Raw genomic sequence first — 23,710 nt, forward strand, 5'->3', positions numbered from 1 at the left:
AAGAAGACCCAAAATTCAGAACACAGAAAGGAAAATATATGTAACTATTGCATATTCCTTTTTTTGCATAGAGCAAAAAAGTCAAAATAACAATTGAGAAACAATATTTCTAAATTGCACAATAGAAAATTATCCATTGTCTTTAATATAATACAGTTTTGGCAAAAACAGAAAGATGAAAGATGAGTAATCTAAAACATTGATGTAGTAGTTCAATCAAAGAAAAATTAAACATTAATGACTTTTAAACATATGAAATGATACTCAACCCCACAGTTTAAAGATGCAAATCCAAACTGTGAAAAACATTTTTCCATCCGTAGTATTAATGGTAGTATTGAATACTTTCGGTGGGACTAGTGGGATAATCACCATGAAGGACAATTTATCTATATCTATAGAACTTTAAATCTATATAAAAATTTATTAAGAAACACTTGTCTCAGGAATGCCACATCTAGGAATGTGTCTTTCAGATATAGTCATAAAAATGTACAAAGAGGTCTACTCAAGTATATCCACTCAGAAATGTTTTTATAGCAAAAAATCCCTAGAAATATTAAAACTATTCATTGACAAGGGATTGGTTAAATATGTTGTGGAATACTCTTACAATGGAATATTATGCAGCTATTAAAACAGGCAGATATTTGTGTCCTGGCATTGCTGTGGAAAGTTATATAGTTAGAAGATGACATAATCATAGTGAGACATAGATTATTATAGAATATAATTTTATTTAAGCAAAAAGGTGATTTTATATAATACTACATATGTATGTATTATATGCCTGCAGCTCATTGGGAAATATTGAAGAGCTTAGTCAGGGAAATGATGCTAATGGAATGCAACTTAGATCAGTTGAATTATTTTAATCAGGTTTCTCTTTGACAATCCTTTTTTGCAATTAATCATACAATTGTGTATTCATGGTAATGTATTTGAACAAAAACATTTTATTATCCCAGTTCTTATTGCAACAACTTCTTAATAGCTCAGTCAACTATAAGATCAGAATTGTGACTTGCTTACAAGCACCTTTTTCTCTGTTTGTTAGATAAATTCATGGACAGTTTGGAGTTGAGCTATATGTGTATCTGTTTCATGAAATGTTAATATTAATCCACTTAGTTTGAAAAATACCGAAAATGTATGTATTGGCTCTGCATTTTAATTATATATTCATAATTTTAATAAAGCATAGGACTTATATTCTAGTTTTTAAAAGATTTTTGATAATTTCCTCTGGAGAATAATGAATAACACTTACGTTGAAAAGTAGGGATTTGAAATCAACTAGTTTGATGAGGATCTAAATTGCTAAAGTCCAAAATTCCCAAAATTACAATCCTGAAAGATTAAAATCCTGAATGTTGAAATCCTGAAAGCTGAATTCTGGAAGAGGGATTGGCATTTCGCTTGTGTGCAGGATAGTCACATCACGTTGCTTGCATCGTGTTACGTGGAACTTTGTTACTGTTTTTATTTGGAAATAACATATAGTTTGAGGAGATGTACATGATCACTAGGCTGACAAGTGGTGGACTTGTGAACTTAATTTTAGGTGTCAATTTGGCAGAATTAAGGAATACCTAGAAAGCTGATGAAATATTAATTCAGATGTGTCTGTGAGGATGTTTCCAGAGGCAATTCGTATTTGAGTGTGAGTAGACTAGATGGGGAATGTTGCCCTCAGTGTTGGAGTGCACCATCCAATTGGCCAGAGCCCAGTGAGAACAATTTCAGAAGTTGACTTGATCTCTCTCTGAAACTGTGGTAGACTTTTCTTCTGTGGTCTTGGACATCAGAATTCCAGGCAGACCAGGCTTCGAACTCCAGGACTTACACCAGCAACCCTAGGGTGTTGAGGCTTTCGGCCTCAGTCTAGGACTTACACCATCCTCTTCCCTGGTTCTGAGGCGTTTGAACTTAGCCTGAACCATGCATCCTGGGGTCTCAGGCTTGTGGATGGCTTGTCATGGGACTTCTCAGCCACCATAAACACGTGAGTCAGTTCTCCTAATAAATCCCCTCATATATATATATGTGTGTGTGTGTGTGTGTGTGTCTCTCTCTATATATATATAAATATATGTATACATATAAATATATGTATATATTGTGTACATATACACACATATATATGTGTACATATATACACAATACACGTTTTTATATATGTATATATATTTATATACACATATAAACACAATATATACACATATATACATAATGTGTATGTGTATATATGTGTATATATATTGTGTATATATAATGTATTATGTATATATACATAATGTGTATGTGTATATATGTGTATATATAATATATATATGTGTATATATTGTGTATATATGTGTATATATAATATATATATAAATATATATATATTATATATACACATATATGGATATACATATATGTACACATATGTATGTGTATATATATTTGCATGTGTCTATATATATACACACACATGCACATATCCTATTGGTTCTGTCTCTCTGGATATTCTAACTAATACAGATTTGGTATTGGAGAAGTTGAATATCATGCTTTAAATATATATATCTCACTTAACATTAAGAATTATATAAAATGTATGGAACAGGTTCTATCATCCCCTTTATGTGATAAAGAAAACTGATGTTGCACAAATGGTTAAAGCAACTTATTCTTGATCACAATCACAAAGCTAATGAGTAAATAATCTACGACTAAAACCAACATCCTTAGCTTGCAGTTATACACACTTGCTCTGTTTCCCTTCCCCTTTGAAGAATTATACTCTCTCCAGTAATGCGTAGAATTGTTAGGCAGCAGGACAGTGATGAACTACACTCGGAGGTTGCTAGTTTAGGACATTTGGTTTCCAGTAAACTGGAATTCTTAGGTGAAACACAATAAATTTATGTAATGTTAACAAACTTAGTTGCTATTACAGTCTCTGAAATTTTAGAGTTATAATATTTGCTTGATTATACTAATACGGTATGTAAAAGTGGAAAGCATTTTTCTTAGAAGCAATCGCAAGCAGTGGAAGGCTGTCATTTCTTTCTGTCAGCATAATGCACAGGCCGTGTAGAATTGCTCCTCTTCCTCTAAAGAAAGCAGTTTCCTCCTGCAAACTGCACATTGATTCTACTCTTTAAATTTCCGTAAAAGTTTTTAGTTCTGGTGTGGCATCATAGGGTGGTGTTAAAGCAATAAAAGTTGATGAAATAACATAATCACATGAGACTACACAATGAAGATGACCTTCAAGAACTCAGCATCTTAAGACGGCAAGTGTATAGCAATAACCCATTTGATATTTTACTGTCTTGTTTATGACGAAGGCCTGGAATACTATGGAAACTTATAAGACAATGTTTCTGCCCTCAGTTTCTTCACTACTTGACTTCCTATACATGTCAGGGAAGACAGAACCACAGTTTAACATCTTCCTTGAAAAGGTGTGGGTGCTAATCTTTGCTCTTAATTATTAGCTGTGTGACTCTGAGCATGTCGTTTAAATTTCATGAACCTCAATTTTCTTTTTTCTCGAACAGGAATAATAATAACCTTCTTTTTCTTTCAGAGTTGTAGTAAGGATGAAAGTGAGATAATGTCTCTAAACTATGATCTATTAGTAGTAAGTATTAAACAAACGCTGTTAATGTTAAAATTTGACAAGTGAGTATAGAATTATCACCTTTCTTAAGAGTGAACAGAAAATTATGTGTATGTGTATGTGTGTGTATCAGCTGTCTTAAGAGTGGGAAGGTGTGGGGCGCAGGGTTAGAGGTAGCACTAAATTGTCATTATCAATGATATTAAATTGTCGAAAACATTAAATTATCAGTACTACCACTGGTAATGATAATCCGCATGTCTTGAGCATAATTACTCTCCAAAACAACTCCTGAAGTGATTAGGATGTTTATTATAGTCCTTTTATAAATGTTGAACTGAATATCAAATAATTAAGCTACTTGAGATTCAAACCAAGGGCACCTAACTCCAGACTCTACTATGAATACTTAGTCTTTGGCAGAGGAACAGTCTCATGTGGCTGCTACTGCTCACTTACACATTTCTCATTCTGACCTGACATGACTAAGTCCTACACCTCGACATCAAGTTGGGACCTTGGTTTAGACAACAGAGTGAGAATCATTGTGTCCAGGACAATACTGGGGCTTTGGGTAGGAGATGTTCACAATAGGCTAGGGAGTTAATAAGTAGGGTTCTGCACATGAAAATATGTGACATTTAAGATTCAAAAAATTGTCTTAAAATTAATCATCATAAAACATATCACCATGTGAATTAATGAATAGATTCTCATGTAAGTATCCACATCAATGGACAAAAAAAAAAGTTCTAAATATTGACAATGACAGATTTTTCTGAATTGTTACAGAGAGAATTAATATAATTAAAAAATAAACTCTGATATACATTTAGATACAAGTGGAGAATTAAATAAAAAACAAATGAAATTTTCTTCACACACTGCTGAGGTCAGGCAGGATGCCTGATGTATGATGAATGCTTTTGTAGGTGAATTTTTAATGTATTAAGCTAATAATGAATTATCAATACATAAGTAATCTGAGTGCTGGGATTTTTACGTGTTATTTTATTTAATTCTCACAATAGCCCTGAAAAAAATGACTATTATCTTTTCCAGTTGTACGGATGATAATTATAACAGACTCAGCAAGTGGCTGTGATTCAAATTTAGGTATATCTGACTCCTGGGACCATGTTATTTCCACTACATTACACAGTGGCATAAAACCTGCCCCATTAAATACATTTTCTAGAAGAAATAGAAAACTCAAGGAAAAAAAAAAAATGAATCCATGGTTGATAACAGCTGAAATCCAGTGACAGAAAAGACATGTAATTTTATAAAAAAATTGCAGAAAAAGAAGGAAGTTTGGAAATTAAGAGGAATTCAAGTAACGTTTAATTTATAATTGTTTCTATTTCTTTAACTTTTGTTTTAAAAATGTAATCTGAGTATACATGCTTCTTGTAGATTTTTTAATTCTGCTGCTATTTGAACACATTATCAAAAAATAGCAGAGTTCTTTGGGCATTTCTTGCCCATCTTTCAACCATGAAAATCTTAAAAGTAGCATATTCACTTAGCAAGTAACAGTGATAAGATAATGAGCCTTATCAGTGTTGGCTCAAATGATCAAAACTGATAGAGTAGTGATAAGGCCCATGTTAGCCTTCAAATTTTGTATATGAGGGCTAAACACCATAGTATGTCTTTAAGAGAATTACAAGTTTACTTCAATAATATTATGTTTAGATACATAGCTTTCAGTACAAATTATTGTTATAGAAAACATAAAAAATATAATGATCATGTAATATGGCAGCAATTCTGGAAAATATCAGAGTATCATTGGAAGCAAGGGTTCACCTACTGAGGAGCCAGTGGATGGTAGCAAAGGATACTTAAGTATTATCTCTTCCCCACTTTAAGAATGAGATGTGGTTATCATTGATGAGAAAGCAAATGAAGCTTATTCATTTTTAATTTTATATATTTGCAAATAAACATGTTGTATAATAATTCAATGAATGACATTCCAGCTATGATTTCTATTTGACGTAGGAGAGATGACCATTCAGGTATATAATCCATATCCTATTGTAGGTCTTTTAACATTCAATTAATCCCACTAATTTATAAACTGCATTGGCGAATGTGTTAAATACACCTTGAGATTATGTTATCAATAATCAATCATCCTTTTAGGGATCCATTAATGATGCCAGAGAGAAAGACAAGAAAAAGAAAAAGAGAGAAAATTGGGGAGAGACTTATTTAAGGATGTCTTGGGGAGCAAAGTCCGCTTTCTCTAAAGAAAGGTTTGATGGTACATGGTTTTGATATTGATGCAGGTGATGATAACATAGTTTGCTTACATTGTAATGACTCTTACCAATCTTGAATGTCCTTAAATTTTGCTTACAGATGGAAGAGAATCCTGGCCTGGGGCTTAAGAGACAGTCCAGGCCTGCTAGCTAGCAATATTGACATTCCACAGTCTGAGTGCTTTGACAACATCACACAAAAATGAAGTAAATTTCCACTTTTTGTTTTTTCTTTTAATCTGGTTTTCCTTTGAGCCATGCAACACATTATGAGTCATTGTACATATTTAGAGCTTTTTTATGAGCTCCTGAATCTCACTACAACAGCAGTTGTGGTGGGGGTGGTGGCCGCAAGGAGTAGTGGGGGCCCTGCTAAGAAATCATGGCTCGCTTGCTTTCTTTATTTCAAAATATCTTACTGAATTACTCTTCTGAGGAGATCCACACATGCCCTCAAGGGCTGTGGGGGATAGAAGTGAAGTAGGAATGGGTGACCAACAAAACAGAACACATTCTTGTCAACAAGGAATTTGCAGTCTAGGGGAGATACAAATTGCTGGTGAAATTTCCAATTTTCTAAAACAACAATGGGCCAATATCATGCTAAGCAACAAGGCTGAGAAGTCATGGAGCAAGACTGGTCAGATGTGGTGAAATAAATACAGATAGCTCCCTGGAAACCTTTCCTCAATCTGTATCTCTCTTTCCCTTTCTCTTTTTCTCCTTTCCCGTACCACTGGCTTGTATCTGACATTTTTGGTTTTTGTTTGTTTGATTGATTTTTTACTATTCTTAAGGTTCTGCATTATAGCTTCTTGTAAAGAAAGTACAAAACACTGATGGTGAGTTTCTGCTTCAGTACATTGAGGCTGACAACCTGTAGCTTCAATAACACTAGTTAATGGGTGCAGCACACCAACATGGCACATGTATACATATGTAACAAACCTGCATGTTGTGCACATGTACCCTAGAACTTAAAGTATAATAAAAAAAAAAACTAAAAAAAAAAAAAAAACACAGAATGAGACAGCCATGCCCTCACCAATACTGAGTTTTTATATTTTATCGGAAAAGATGTGTTGAAAATATTCTAGTTGTCCTTCTTTAGAAAATTACAGCATAGGATGGCAGATTTTACCAGATATGCATTATGTACAATGTTTGGGGAAAAAAAGCCACACCAAACACATACTTAATTTTATCAAGCTGTACCCTTAAGGTTTGTGTGCAGTGGTAGATATGAGTTGCACTTTTATAAAAAAGAAAAAAAAATGTAAAAGAAAATTATGGAACAGAATGAAAGTAGCTGATAAAGCAAACTGATCCTCACATCATTACAAATAGAAGAGAATTCATGACTTTTCCCAAAGTAAAAAAGATCAGGATTATGCAAGGCCTTATGACAGTGTAAACATGCTTGCCGTTTTGGCTGCCTGTCAAACATAATACTATTCTTAGTGACGCTGGGACAAACTTCCACTCCATGTCAGCCAAGCTATCTTTTCTCCTCTTCAAAACACACCCTAAACACCACTTACCCGAAAAAAAATGTCATGACTGAGGGGGAAACGGCTGTAAAAGTGACTTAACTGGGACCCTTGTCCTAGTCACTACATCCGTGGCACGTTTTCATTAATTTGTTCACACAATATACACCTCCTGCCAAAAAGGAAGAGGTCTGGACAATTGTAAACAGAATGAAACCTGAAAATACCCAACCCTTAGACTTTTAAAAATGAAATTCCATCTAAGAGAGCACTTCAGCATCCACCTTTTTCTGTACCAAGGATTTGACAGAACTCAAATATTGATGATGAACGTAATCTAGTAAATAGTGCTGACTAAACAATGTGCTCTAAAGCAAACAGCAGCAAAAGTGGAGAAAGTCCACTGTCTAAAGGTTGTTTTGTTCCCACAAGGAAGAAGAGTGAAAGGAAAATGGAAGCAATTCTTGGAGAGCTACAGACTGTCTATGATTAGGCAGCTGTATTTGAATCAATCCGTCTCTCTTACCGTCTTGAGAAACTGGAAATTTGTATAGTCGGCTTTTAGAATTTTGTTTTGTTTTTTCCTAAAGTCGGCAGGCTGCTGGTTTAATAACTCTAAATTAGTTAATTCATTGCTTTGAATTAAAAATGTGAATCAAATTTGCAGAGAATTGAGGCTTTTTAGGACTATGATAGAAAATTCTAGAATAAAAGCAGTTGTTTTAGAGAAGCTGAGCAGCTCCAAACAAAACATCCTTTTAGGGATCCTTTTCAATGGTTCATGTGCCCATTGGAAGCTGAGACAGAGCACATAGCAATGTGTTGGATAGTAGGTCAAGGACAACTTTAAAGAGAGGAACGAAAGTCAGTTTAGGAGAAGAGAGAAGATAAAGAGGAAGTTAGTACTTTTCCTCTGAAGAACAAACCAGGATAGTTGAGATAAGGATAAATGAGATTAGAAGTTGTGAAAATATTAGGAGGTACACATAGAAGTGAAACATTTTTCTGAGTATATAGAAAACAAATATTCAGATAGCATATCGTATAACAGTTAAGTAGAGACAAGGACACTTAGTTATACATAGGAATATATTTTTATTTTAAGCATGTCTCTGCTTAAGGCTGCATTGCTTATGGAGAGAAACAGAAAGTTGCTTTTGTCATTAAAATGCCTATTTATATGAAAAGTAAAGCAAATGGGTTGTGTTTTATAGACATGCTGTTATTGGTCATTGCCTCTTAAAACACATGCACTGTTAATTATAAGCTTAATAGACACCATCACTCTTCTAGTAGCCATCCTAGAATGTAGGTATAGGGTACAGAGAAACTAATTCGCCCCCATATAGCTAAATCTTGGTTCTTCTAACTTTTCAATGACAGAAATGACACAGGCCTCATATAATTAAGATTCATACCAGATTCAATGAAGCTGCAAAAATAAAATAGTAATGAAGTGTAGAGAGTAATGGGAAGCAACTATTTTTATTGTTTCCATTCGAAAGACAAAATGATTGTTTCCCCAGAGTTTGATTGCAGACTATTTCTAGAACTGAGCCAAATGACCGCAGTGTTATCCCATGAAAACTTGAAAAAATGAGAGCAGGGAGAAGATTAAAGTCTTTACTAAATGATCTAATGGCAATTGAGATGAAGAAACATAAAAAGCTGCATCAACTCAGCAAAGATTCTTGTATCTAAAGCCCTAATTTAGAATTAAAATAAAGCCAGTTGGTCAGAGAGAATGAAGAGGTTTATGTGGTAAATCAGGGAAGTCAACTCTCCAGACTGCTAGAAATGAAACTACCTTTTGGTTTATGACCTCAGGGGAATCACAACATAACTGAATATATGTAAGATAAGTCATCACATGCTGCACCCACCCTCTCTTCCAAAGACCTCACCCTCTTCCCTCTTCTAACACCCTTAGTTTGAGACTATATAAATATTTAAATGCCCTGACTCCTCTTTATCTTCAGACTCTCCAAATACCTGTCTCCCATTTAGACTGAGATATAATTACCAAACTGTAGTCTTTACCTCTATCAGGGAGTAGGTTCCATGTGGACTATGCCTAGTGTGAAAGCTATGTTAAAATAGTGGCATTTCCCTTCTTGAAATAAACCATCTTGACTTGGAAATGTCCCCAGTACATTTTTTCTGCCCCCATCTCTACCGTGTCATCTGATAAAAAGTAGCTAAATTGTGAGTAGTTCACATACAGAAGTATTTAAATACAATTTCCGTTCCTAAATAATGCCTGAGAATGGAAGATCTTCCAGTAGACAGCAAATGGATTGGGACTTGCTTCATAAATCTTCTCGGCAGGGTGGTTTTTCCTTGAAGCACAATTAGTGCATTCTTACACTGCTGTGGAGAAATACCCAAGAACAGGTAATTTATAAAGGAATGAGGTTTAATTGACCCACAGTTCCACAGGGTTGGAAAGGCCTCAGGAAACTTACAAGCATGGCAGAAGGGGAAGCAAAGGCGGCGGGGGAGAGAAATGCCGAGCAAAAGGGGAAAAACCCCTGATCAAATCATCAGATCTCATGAGAACTCACTGGCTATCACAAGAACAGCATGAGGGTAACCACCCCATGATTCAGTTACCTCCCATTGGGTCCCTCCCACGACATGTGGGGATTATGGGAACTACAGTTCAAAATGAGATTTGGGTGGGTTCACAGCCAAACCATATCAACAATTATACTACCATCAGCAAAGTAGGTTTAGCATGCGTTGTCTGCTGGGATAGGAGTATACACGCCTGAACTTCTAAGACAACATGTTAGAGTAGGATTCTGTGAGTATTTACTAACCCCAGAATACCACAAGATGGAAGGAAATAGGAAGCTGAGAGGTTTGGGCCTGGGACTGGATTCCTTCACCTAACTAGTGTGTGTGTGTGTGTGTGTGTGTGTGTGTGTGTGTGTGTGTGTGTGTGTGTGTATGTGTATATGCACGTGTGTGACTGTGCATGCATGCATGCATGCATATGCATACACAAAGTATGTTAGTTGAAGAGGAAAGGGTAATAACATAAGAAGAAAAAAAAGAAAGTATGTCTCTGTTCTTCTAAAGGTTAAGGAAAATTTCTCATAAAGCATCAGTGGAATGTGACAACATGCTCTACAAGGAGAACTTGCAATTCACAAAGCAAGACTCCTGTAAGCAATTATGGAAGCTTGAAGAATGGCATTTGATTCTCAGATTCCTCCTTTTGAGGGAGAGAGCAGCAAGCCCCCCCCCAGGCTGCATATCTTTCTAGGAGATGTGCTGGCAGAAATGCTGGCTTCATGTTTTATGGGGGATGCAACTGTTCCTTCCGTAACTTTCTACCCAGATAACTGTGATGCATCTGTGAACACAGTAGACAAGACTTTGGAGTTAAAGCTGAAACGGAAGCCTATCTCTGTTATTTTCTCATTGTGTGAGCTTAAATTTGTTGACCCCCTTTCCACATCTAGAAGATCTAGAAGATGTGGAAAATAAAATCTACCATTCACAATATTTTTAAAAAGGCACATAATATAACAGCCTCTTAACATAATACACCATGATAATAGTGACTGTTAAGTAGTCACTATTACTAAGTTCATTATAATTTACCAGTTGATTCTAATCAACAAGTAGAGCATTTAAAAAGGAGCAAAATAAGAAACAAAGCGTGTACTCTCTATTTCTCTCAAGAAAGTAGATAATCTGAAATAATTTTTATATTATAGGAGTCTATTCTATGTCACTTTTATTATTTACTTTCACTTATTTTAAGGATTCCAGAAATCTCACTATTGTTCTGTGGCATCCTGATTCTTATGCAGAAATGGTGTCTTTGATCTAAACTTTAAGAAATGTCAATTTAAAACTTAGCAACTAATCCTCTTCCTAACCCAACGGTCAAAAGGTCACAGACAAGTGAACCTGTATTTAAAATTCTTGCTGTAGATCTATGAAAGATTATTTAGTAATTCTAAACTTATATTTTTGCTGAAAGCAGTTTATTTTGGAGAAAAAGATGATCTTTTTGAGGGACTAAAGAAAAATTTCTGGTCCTCCACAAAATTTGAACAAATCATGGAACTAAGAGAGAGATGTATCATTGAAAAATATAAAAATAACAAAATTTCATTATGTCAGATTGTGAGTGCTAAGAGCTTGATCTATGAATATGCATAAAGTTAATTTGTAACTTGATTTAACATATCACTCTAAATGCTATTTTCAAATAAACAACTATTTTTTAAAAATGTCATTTAAACTCTTTTGCTAATAGAAATAAAACACCTTGTGATTTAAAAAAAAAAAAAAAAGCATTCTTTCTTCTAAATGCCAGTCTTCTTGATGGGCTTTTCTCATATTTTTTCTTTCTTATTCTTAATTATTTATCTTGACAACTTCATTCCTTTTAGCGAAATTCTTCTCTTCTACATATGTGTCCATTCTTTCCTTCATCTTTTCTATGTTCAGCGAGTGTAGGATGTAGGAGATGGTGTAGGTTGTCTGAAGAACCCCACAGGACAGTTTCCCATGCTCTCATGTCATGTTACTCTTCTGCTGGGACTGGCTAGGATAAAAGACTTAACTTTGTTTATGATATGGTGACTACTACAAAACGTTTATCTGGAAAAATTATTCCACAGATGAGACACAGCCTTGTCATCCTAGAATTCAGGGGCCATAACCAGACTAGAGCTGACCTCCCATAGCAAGAGAAGCGATACAGACCTATTGTATTGCTAGTCCTTTGGGGATGAGATGGCCCACCACAACCTGCTGAGAAGGCCCTCTCCAGTGTGCCATGGCCAAATCTCATCCTAGCCCTAGGTGAAAGGTCTGTGCATCCCCCAACCAGAGTTCTCTCTGGTTCATACTTGGCTGTATACAAGGAAGGAAATACTTAGCTCAAGTGTTCCAAGGACAGAATCATCCTCATTCATAGGCCGCCTCTTAGTCCCTGTTCTTAATGAAAAAGCATTCTCAGCTCTGTGTCTGCATTTAGGAATGTAACTTACGAACACTCTGCCTCTGGCTCTTCCTTGTTTGGTTGCTTTCAAAGCCCACTGTAAAGCTCAAAGGTGACAGCTTGACCATTTTGCTCAATGTTGTTTTTTTTTCTTTTTTGTATTGTTATTAAAATAACAAATGACTGTGCATAAAGCCGACATAACATAAACAAGTGCTAAACTAGTAAGTCACAGAGGGAACAGCTCTGTCTGAGCAGGGAGGAGGAAGTAGCTAGACTACAGAAAGACCAAAAGCAAGCATTGCAGGGGACAGGGATGAAGATGTGAGGTGGGGAGAGTTTTCATTGTGTTTGGCACAATGCCCAGTACATCCTCAGATTTCCAAGCTGTGCTTTAAAATAAAGATTGGAAGCCTCTTAAATAAAGCTTAATTTCTGTTTAGATATGATCCCAAGTTTTATAACCAAGTTTTTAACACCCTATAGCTGGCTTCTTTATTCTAAGTATGAACCACACGTTCCTTCTCAAACAAAACAAACCCTTAAGTGGTTACTTTAAAGGCTCAATGTGGCTATAGAACTCAAACAATATTTTCATATGCTGGGATTAAACGAATTGGAAAATTGTGAATCATTTTCAATAAAGTACACAAGGATATAAAAGTCAAAGGGTAAGAAATCGTGACAGGTAGTTTTGGTTACATGCATTGTAGTGCTTGGGTTGGGATGGATAAAAAACAAAAAGGTGGACAGACAGAGCCGTATTTTGTAATCTGAATATAAAGCAAAATAGAAAAAAGAAGTGATTTAAAGGAAAGGTAGGTTAAGGAGAAAGCCTTTTAAAATATTTGGTTTCGTTGCTTTTGTTTGTTTGTTTGTTTATTTATTTATTTATTTATTTATTTATAATAATGAATTATGAGACCGAGCGTGGTGGCTCACACCTGTAATCCCAGCACTTTGGGAAGCCGAGGCAGGCGGATCACCTGAGGTCAGGAGTTTGAGACCAGCCTGGCCAACATGGCAAAACCCCGTCTCTACTAAAAATACAAAAGTTAGCTGAGCGTGGTGGTGGGTGCCTATAATCCCAGCTACTCTGGCGACTGAGGCAGGAGAATCGCTTGAACCCAGGAAGCGGAGGTTGCAGTGAGTCGAGATTGCACCACTGCACTCCAGCCTGGGTGACAGAACGAGACTCTGTCTAAAAAACAGAAAAAAAAAGAAAAAAAAGAAAAAAAGAATTATGAAAGACAACTGAACAAAAGAAAATACTGATGAGTGAGGGTCTAAAGGTCTAAGAGCAATAGTTGGCTCTGGCTCGGTTGGAAGTAGTAGAAAGATACTTACCTTTACAGTTTGTAAAATTGTCATCTGTGCAATAGGTCTGTCTAAGATTTGTTTTAGTACTTTCTGTTGTTTAGAAAACATATTCATGAATGTCTTAAGCTCAGGTGAATTGTGTAGCTTTGCTCTACTTATTCCATATAATAACAATTTTCATGAAGTCGCATCCTCTTATATTCGTCGCCATTTATTTCTGGACTCTGTAAGTTTGTAATACATAAATTTGCTAATAGTTGTTTCCTGTTCACCAACACTTCCAGAAATTGAACCTTGGGTGCAGATCGTGGCAGCGTTTATGTAGTATCGGGAAGCAATTGGGAACAGAACTATCTGTTCTGTTTACTTATCCTGTATGTAGAACAAACCCCAGCAGATTATGGATATCCAGAGCAAGAATGTGTCATGTGTGACTTCTGTTTAACTATTCGTAGTTTTAAAATATTTTATTTTAAGTTCCAGGACACATGTGGAGGACGTGCAAGTCTGTTACATAAGTAAACGTGTGCCATGGTGGTTTGCTGCACCTATCAACCCATCACCTAGGTATTAAGCCCTATGTGCATTAGCTATTTATCCCGATGCTCTCCCTCCCCCTCCCGGATGGTACACTTTTGAAGGATAATGAACAATAATAAGCATTGTTAATGATGACTCAACTGATTTCCATGGTTAGGTGATATAGTGAACAGCAAATAAACAGGGTGGGGAAAGAAGTACATGATTTAGCAATAGCGTTCATGGGCAAATTTCATGACTAAATTAAATAAACCTACTATGTGAAATAAGCACCAATCCCAAATTATCAATGTATCTAAGTGAGGGTTTTTTCTATAATTTTAAAACTTGATACTGCCTTTACTTTCTTGCAAACTACCTATTTGGCGTGATTAACTAACTGGTAGCTACTTCTATTGTTTTCTCCTCCTGAGTCACTATGTGCACATGTTTTTTTTTTTTTTTTTTTTAATTTAGGACTTTGGGGTGTAATCTGAGAGGGGTTCTTCTTTAGAATACATTTCATCTCAAAAATAAAATATTTAATTATGCAAGATGATGCTTTTTTCAGGAACTCAGGCAGATTGACAGTAGACACATTGTCCACCCAAACCACCTCTCCATTTCTCACGTTGATCTGTTTGTTTTTAAATAGCAATGTTGATCTAAACTCATGAAAAGGGAAGGGGTCTGTGATATTGAAATATGTGCATTGTCATTCCAGAGATGCTATTTCATTTCTCTGAGTTTGATTTTTGTCCCTGTGGCAATGAGGACATTTGACTCTAACATCTCTTTCAGCTCTAAAAGAGTCTTAGGATTCTAATTTTACTTGAGTTCTCTTAGGATCCATATGATGCTGACTGAGAGGTCAGAGATGATGTCACTCACTTCTCCCTTAGATCTGCATTTTCCTAAACACTGTACCCTGTGTATCTACAAAAAGAAAACAGCTCAATCTCTCTTGAATTTTTGCTAGTTTGGCTTTGTTGGCCTTATGGAAGAGGTCTCAGCTTTGTGTCAGCTGTGGTTTTCTTTGTCACTATCTTCAATCCTCCCACCTTCAATATCCTGGTACATCTCAGCTTCCTTCTGTGACCCTTCATCCATGCAGGCTTGAAAATTAGACTCAAATTGCTATCTGTATCTTCATTTCACTCTCAATATTGAAACGTACGAGCATGAACTAATTCTCTCAATCTAGCTCCATATATACCTACTAACTCACTAAAAGCTAGCTGTAGCACTGGAGCAAGAGATCATATATTAGAGAAGGAAAGCAATTTCCTTGGCAAGTTCATTTGTGTATTCTCTTCAATGTCATAGCAGAGGTTTGTCCTTGAAATAAGGGTGTTTTCTCACCCAGTGTATCCCTCTGGCTGTCTGATTCCTCAATTAACTGACACCTCTGTGCCAGTGATTTCATCCTGGACTTATTTAGTGGACAAACTAAATAGTGATCCAATGACTTACATGCTTATTTTACAGCATCACTGTAATTGCTGCCTATGTAGTCCTGCAAGAAGGGAGGGAAATTAAGGAAAGGCTTCTGGAGAGGGCGTGTTTTAAGACATGCTGCAACTATTTGCCAAGGGTAAGGAAGAGTATTCTGAGAATTTCCATTGGCAGCCTGAAATCTAAACAAAATTCCAAAGATCAGACAAGAATAAATTGTTTCCTGTAGAGCATTATGTTTTATATCGCAGAGCAGAATTCATTGCCAATGACGGGTGCATTAAGTCTCAAAGATATTATATCTTTCTTTTTAATTTAAAAATCACATGAGATTGATCTCTCATATATATTTTCTCTGCTTTGAAACCTTCATCTGCATTTGGACATTAAAAAGTAAAAATTATTTCTTTTTCCGATTTTCAAATTAGAGCATTTCAAGAAGTAAAACAAAGAAAAAATATTCTGGATCATTTATATTTGACTCACAAGGGCCATCCACTTTACTTGATTATTCAAGAGATGAGTTTCTCTAGATGACTTCAGTGGATAAAACAGTGAACAGTATCAATATGTCTTCCATTGTCAAAGACTGTATAGAATGGTTGAAAGCACCTGTGAATTTTTACTGCTTTTGAAATCTTGTTTATCTTCCTACACACGTACATGAGCATGCAATACACTCATACACATACACATGTACTATTTAAAAGTTTTAGATTACATTGTGTATATCAATGCATTATTTCACTGGGGCCAGGCAAAGGATTGAAGAGCAAAGGAAGGAAGCTGGCATAAGTTAACATGTACACACTGTGCAGCTGGTAGGCCTTGGAGTGGGGAAAATCAGAAAAGCTGTCAACTACTCCACTGTCGAGATACAGCTGGGTGAGAATGTGGACACAGAGTTGTCACATATTCAGAATTATAAAGAAACACTGAAAATCTGGATTTTTATACTTACTCTTTCAATTTTTAAATCTTGGCTCACAGTCGTAAAATACTGAGAAGCCAGCAAAACATGTTTGTGGAGAGCTTTGGCCTGTAGGCTCACACTCTATGACTTTTGCTGTTAGTACTGAGCAGTAACATTTTCAAATAAAGATAATCACAGACATTTTTAGATGACATTTGAAAATATTCTAATGCATCATTTTTTATGGGTACATGATACTTAGTTTTGTGGCATACTACAATTTCATTAAATAATTCTCAATTGGTGACACTTAAGTTATTTCTAATTTTTTACTCTAGCAAATAATAGTGTAGCAAACTTCCTTGTACATTATTTTTTAAAATAGATCTCTGATTGCTTTCTTAGGATAAATATCTATAAATGAGATCATTGGCCAAAGTTATATACATTTGCTATTTTGGATAGCACAATCCCAATCATGATTCATGATAATGATATTTTCCTATAGCTAGTAACAAAAATAAGAATAATTACTAAAAAGCTTTGTGAATCAGATAAATAAAATATTCTATTTGAAGTTTTAGCTATTTTATTGATTTTTGAAGTTTTATACTGTTCATGTGTTTGACAATTGGCAGTTACATTTACCCTTTGTCCTTTTATAGAAGATATTTTTTACTTGTGTTTTATCTATTGATACTCATGGTATCAATTAAAAAGACTTTCTCCATCCCAAAGAAGTTAATATTTAATGATAATTCCTTTAGCTAATTTATATATTTTATAGTTTAAACTGTAATTTATATAAACTATATTTAGAATAAGGTATAAAAAGATCTAATATCAACTTTAAAAAATAGTTTAAAAATAAATCCAGAAACATTTATCAGGCAGTTTACACTTTCTCCACAAATTTGAAAGCTGGTTCTACCATTTATTAAATGATTCCATACACTGAGTTCTATTTCTGGGCTTTCCGTTCTATTCCATTGCTGGATCTGTCTATTCTTACACCCGCAGGAATATTTTTTATTGTAAATTTTATAATATATTCAAATGCTCTAATTATAAGTACAACTTATTAGTGTTTTATTTTTAATTATCTTTATTATACTTTCATGCTATTTTATATGACTTAAGAAAAATCTGTGAATCCCTTTATCCTTATGAAATTATTTGTTTAAATTTTATGTATTTATTTTGAGACAGGGTCTTGCTCTGTTGCAAAGGCTGGAGTGTACAGCAGTGCAATCTTGGCTTATTGCAACCTCCGCCTTCCAGGACCATGCAATCCTCCCCCTTCAGCCTCCAGAGTAACTGGGACCACAGGTGTGCACCACCATACCTGGGTAATGGTTTTTAATTTTTATAGAGACAGGGTCTCCCTGTAGTGTCCAGGCTGGTCCTGAACTCCTGGGCTCAAATGATTTCCCCACCTTGGCCTCCTGAAGTGCTGGAATTATGGGCATGAGTGACCACACCCAGCCCTTTGTGGAATTGTTATCGGTCTGTTATAAATAATTAACATTTTTATAGTGTTGAGTATTCATATCAAGAAATATTGTTTACTTATTCAAGTTTTTTCTCTTGTCCCTTTCTGATGTGTTGTAATTTTTCAGTAAACAAATATTGAACATAAAATTTTTATAGACCTGTGTTTCTGTATGTATATTTGTGTATATCCTGCTAAGATCGACCTTGCTTATTTTTAGTTGCACAGTGAATGGAATCTTTTTGCCATTGTATTTCTAATTGTGATGTATGTGTATGTAGACAATTCACATAGACTATAGGGAATATGTTAATAAGATAAAATTATTAATTTTGTACTTTACTACACAACATGCATAGGATATATTAATAAATAAAAGCTATTATTTTACTTTTGGCCACTTTCTCTGTATAAATAGTTGATATGTTAATGAGAAATTATGCTTATACAAAATTATGCTTATGTATTTATTAAAGTTAATTGTATTCCACAGCCTTCTCACCTCTGAATAAGGATTGTTGTAATAACCTGGTGGCTATAGCAGTGAAGTTATAGATAAGAACAGAGAGTTTTCCAAAACAGTGAATACAGTATATAAATCTGCTTATCCCTTCTTCCCTATTAAACTAAGCTGAGATCATATAGGATCTAGTCTCACTCATAATTTAGTATTTATCAAATAATTTAAGATACTTTTAAATTAGAAAATATCTAAAAAATTTAATATATTTGATTTTATTGTAACTTGAAAAATAACCTCATGGTTATGACAATTATTTGAATAAAGACAATAGTGCTAAACATCTTTCTTTATTGAAAAAGAGAGAATTGCTTGGACCTAGGAGGTAGAGGTTGTGGTGAGCCGACCAAATAAGTACCTCTCTATCAAATAAGAAATTGATGTGGCTTATGTAGTGTGGCCCAGCAAATAAAATGCGAGTTTATTTTTTAAGGCAAAGACATAATATTGATGATTATATTACAATGCAAGAGCAACTCAAAAATAACTTTCATATGGAATAACTACTACTGATGACATCTTCAGTAAGCATGGATACAGAATACATTACTGACTCTTCCGAAACACCATTGATGTTTGAGCTGTGACACTTTTGACTATAAAAATGACAGATTTATTTTTGCTTTAAAATGTCCCCTTATTTTCCCTAAGGTCTGTCAGTTTGTGATGTGGAGGTCAGGAAAGGGGTTGGAGCATGAGAGCAGGTACAATCAGAGAGCTAGAGAGAGTATTTGGAGCGGCAAGGTCTTGATTTCACCTTTCACAATTAGTATTCTGCATTTACGTGGCATTGCAACCATCATGCTCAAGCAAACAACCTTTAAACAAAACAGTGGAAACATAGTCACATCAGTTTATTTATTTTCTTATTTATTTATCATTGTATGTATGAGGTAATTGGCTGGATTTTTTAAGACTTTTAAGTTGATGACTATGACCTCTATACAGGGTGAATTTGTGAGTGCTTTTTTTCTTTTGAAACAAAAATTATCAGGTATGGAAAGCATTTAGGATCTGTATTTTTCCTCATTTTACTTTTTCACATTGGGGTTGGATTTCTTTGATCATAGGACTTTGAAATGGCTTCTGAGGCTAATGTATGTAAAAGCTTTTCTTTACTAAGGAGATAGGGTCAAAACTATGCCCCAATCCCCATTATCATATTATTCCTAGCTTGAGCTTATTTTAGTGACAGGCAGAAAGCCACTAGGCTAAAGCTGTTTGCTTTACCATCTATGGCCATCTCTGGCACTTCTCCGTGTGCCTGTCAAGGGGCTGTGGCTTCATTTTCAAGGGAATGTGTGAACATGCGCTGCATTACATCTCTCTCCCCTGACTTCAGGGAGCTAATACTGAGAAAAACGAACAATTTTTGATTATCTAAAAACGATTGGCCCAATGTCAAAGGTGGTACTATTTTTATCCTGACTCTTATAGATAAGAAAACTAAGCCACATTAAATGGGTAAGTTATGTAGTGCCAGCTAGTAAGAGATGGTGCTCAGACTTGAAATCAAAGGAGTCTCATAGCTAAGCTTTTGCTCCTGATCATGCAAATGTCTCACTTTCTGAAGCAAGAGCATGTTATATCTGTGCTCTCTTCCTCTTTTTCTCTCTCTCTGTCTCTCTTGCTGTATGGGTCTGTGTAAAGATACTGCCATAACTCACTTCTATGAACAAAAATACCACTCGATGAATCAGGCTTACTATAAGCTCATCAATATCTATCATGACTGTATGACTGTGATAGTTAATTTTGTGTGTCAATTTGATTGTGACACAGTTCCTAGTTCTTTTTTTTTTTAAATATATATTTTTTAAATTTATTTATTATTATTATACTTTAAGTTGTAGGGTACACGTGCATAACGTGCAGGTTTGTTACATATGTATACTTGTGCCATGTTGCTGTGCTGCACCCATCAACTCGTCATTTACATCAGGTATAACTCCCAATGCAATCCCTCCCCCCTCCCGCCTCCCCATGATAGGCCCCTGTGTGTGATGTTCCCCTTCCTGAGTCCAAGTGATCTCATTGTTCGGTTCCCACCTATGAGTGAGAACATGCGGTGTTTGGTTTTCTGTTCTTGTGATAGTTTGCTAAGAATGATGGTTTCCAGCTGCATCCATGTCCCTACAAAGAACACAAACTCATCCTTTTTGATGGCTGCATAGCATGGTGTATATGTGCCACATTTTCTTAATCCAATCTGTCACTGATGGACATTTGGGTTGATTCCAAGTCTTTGCTATTGTGAATAGTGCTGCAATAAACATATGTGTGCATGTGTCTTTATAGCAGCATAATTTATAATCCTTTGGGTATATACCCAGTAATGGGATGGCTGGGTCATATGGTACATCTAGTTCTAGATCCTTGAGGAATCGCCATACTGTTTTCCATAATGGTTGAACTAGTTTACAATCCCACCAACAGTGTAAAAGTGTTCCTATTTCTCCACATCCTCTCCAGCACCTGTTGTTTCCTGACTTTTTAATGATCGCCATTCTAACTGGTGTGAGATGGTATCTCATTGTGGTTTTGATTTGCATTTCTCTGATGGCCAGTGATGAGGAGCATTTTTTCATGTGTCTGTTGGCTGTATGAATGTCTTCTTTTGAGAACTGTCTGTTCATATCCTTTGCCCACTTTTTGATGGGGTTGGTTTTTTTTTCTTGTAAATTTGTTTGAGTTCTTTGTAGGTTCTGGATATTAGCCCTTTGTCAGATGAGTAGATTGCAAAAATTTTCTCCCATTCTGTAGGTTGCCTGTTCACTCTGGTGGTAGTTTCTTTTGCTGTGCAGAAGCTCTTTAGTTTAATGAGATCCCATTTGTCAATTTTGGCTTTTGCTGCCGTTGCTTTTGGTGTTTTAGACATGAAGTCTTTGCCCATGCCTATGTCCTGAATGGTACTACCTAGGTTTTCCTCTAGGATTTTTATGGTATTAGGTCTAACATTTAAGTCTCTAATCCATCTTGAATTAATTTTCGTATAAGGAGTAAGGAAAGGATCCAGTTTCAGCTTTCTACTTATGGCTAGCCAATTTTCCCAGCACCATTTATTAAATAGGGAATCCTTTCCCCATTTCTTGTTTCTCTCAGGTTTGTCAAAGATCAGATGGCTGTAGATGTGTGGTATTATTTCTGAGGACTCTGTTCTGTTCCATTGGTCTATATCTCTGTTTTGGTACCAGTACCATGCTGTTTTGGTTACTGTAGCCTTGTAGTATAGTTTGAAGTCAGGTAGTGTGATGCCTCCAGCTTTGTTCTTTTGACTTAGGATTGTCTTGGAGATGCGGGCTCTTTTTTGGTTCCATATGAACTTTAAAGCAGCTTTTTCCAATTCTGTGAAGAAAGTCATTGGTAGCTTGATGGGGATGGCATTGAATCTATAAATTACCTTGGGCAGTATGGCCATTTTCACGATATTGATTCTTCCTATCCATGAGCATGGTATGTTCTTCCATTTGTTTGTGTCCTCTTTTATTTCACTGAACAGTGGTTTGTAGTTCTCCTTGAAGAGTTCCCTTACATCCCTTGTAAGTTGGATTCCTAGGTATTTTATTCTCTTTGAAGCAATTGTGAATGGAAGTTCATTCCTGATTTGGCTGTCTGTTTGTCTGTTACTGGTGTATAAGAATGCTTGTGATTTTTGCACATTAATTTTGTATCCTGAGACTTTGCTGAAGTTGCTTATCAGCTTAAGGAGATTTTGGGCTGAGACAATGGGGTTTTCTAAATATACAATCATGTCATCTGCAAAGAGGGACAATTTGACTTCTTCTTTTCCTAACTGAATACCCTTGATTTCTTTCTCTTGCCTAATTGCCCTAGCCAGAACTTCCAACACTATGTTGAATAGGAGTGGTGAGAGAGGGCATCCCTGTCTTGTGCCAGTTTTCAAAGGGAATTTTTCCAGTTTTTGCCCATTCAGTATGATATTGGCTGTGGGTTTGTCATAAATAGCTCTTATTATTTTGAGGTACGTTCCATCAATACCGAATTTATTGAGCGTTTTTAGCATGAAGGGCTGTTGAATTTTGTCAAAAGCCTTTTCTGCATCTATTGAGATAATCATGTGGTTGTTGTCTTTGGTTCTGTTTATATGCTGGATTATGTTTATTGATTTGCGAATGTTGAACCAGCCTTGCATCCCAGGGATGAAGCCCACTTGATCATGGTGGATAAGCTTTTTGATGTGTTGCTGTATCCGGTTTGCCAGTATTTTATTGAGGATTTTTTCATCGATGTTCATCAGGGATATTGGTCTAAAATTCTCTTTTTTTGTTGTGTCTCTGCCAGGCTTTGGTATCAGAATGATGTTGGCCTCATCAAATGAGTTAGGGAGGATTCCCTCTTTTTCTATTGATTGGAATAGTTTCAGAAGGAATGGTACCAACTCCTCCTTGTACCTCTGGTAGAATTCAGCTGTGAATCCATCTGGCCCTGGACTTTTTTTGGTTGGTAGGCTATTAATTATTGCCTCAATTTCAGAGCCTGCTATTGGTCTATTCAGGGATTCAACTTCTTCCTGGTTTAGTCTTGGAAGAGTGTAAGTGTCCAGGAAATTATCCATTTCTTCTAGATTTTCCAGTTTATTTGCGTAGAGGTGTTTATAGTATTCTCTGATGGTAGTTTGTATTTCTGTGGGGTCGGTGGTGATATCCCCTTTATCATTTTTAATTGCATCGATTTGATTCTTCTCTCTTTTCTTCTTTATTAGTCTTGCTAGGGGTCTGTCAATTTTGTTGATCTTTTCAAAAAACCAACTCCTGGATTCATTGATTTTTTGGAGAGTTTTTTGTGTCTCTATCTCCTTCAGTTCTGCTCTGATCTTAGTTATTTCTAGCCTTCTGCTAGCTTTTGAATGTGTTTGCTCTTGCTTCTCTAGTTCTTTTAATTGTGATGTTAGAGTGTCAATTTTAGATCTTTCCTGCTTTCTCTTGTGGGCATTTAGTGCTATAAATTTCCCTCTACACACTGCTTTAAATGTGTCCCAGAGATTCTGGTATGTTGTATCTTTGTTCTCATTGGTTTCAAAGAACATCTTTATTTCTGCCTTCATTTCGTTATGTACCCAGTAGTCATTCAGGAGCAGGTTGTTCAGTTTCCATGTAGTTGAGTGGTTTTGATTGAGTTTCTTAGTCCTGAG

The 23,710-nt window shown here is 35.6% G+C and overlaps 1 protein-coding gene across 5 annotated transcripts in view; it reads right to left on the reverse strand.

Moving 5' to 3' along the window:
- Positions 1 to 23,710, reverse strand: part of LOC105471325 (cholinergic receptor muscarinic 2) — a 154,944-nt gene that overhangs the window by 3,570 nt on the left and 127,664 nt on the right. Inside the window, exon 4 of one of the 5 annotated variants that reach the window (XR_011621937.1) lies at positions 9,262 to 9,743. The exons of the other annotated variants lie outside the window; for them this stretch is intronic. The gene's annotated coding sequence lies outside the window, so the exon portion shown is untranslated. Of the gene's footprint in view, positions 1 to 9,261; positions 9,744 to 23,710 lie in introns of those variants that run through there. 5 annotated transcript variants of the gene reach the window in all.

The sequence above is a fragment of the Macaca nemestrina genome, chromosome 4, assembly GCF_043159975.1.
Source record: "Macaca nemestrina isolate mMacNem1 chromosome 4, mMacNem.hap1, whole genome shotgun sequence".
In the NCBI taxonomy this organism is placed as follows: domain Eukaryota; kingdom Metazoa; phylum Chordata; class Mammalia; order Primates; family Cercopithecidae; genus Macaca; species Macaca nemestrina.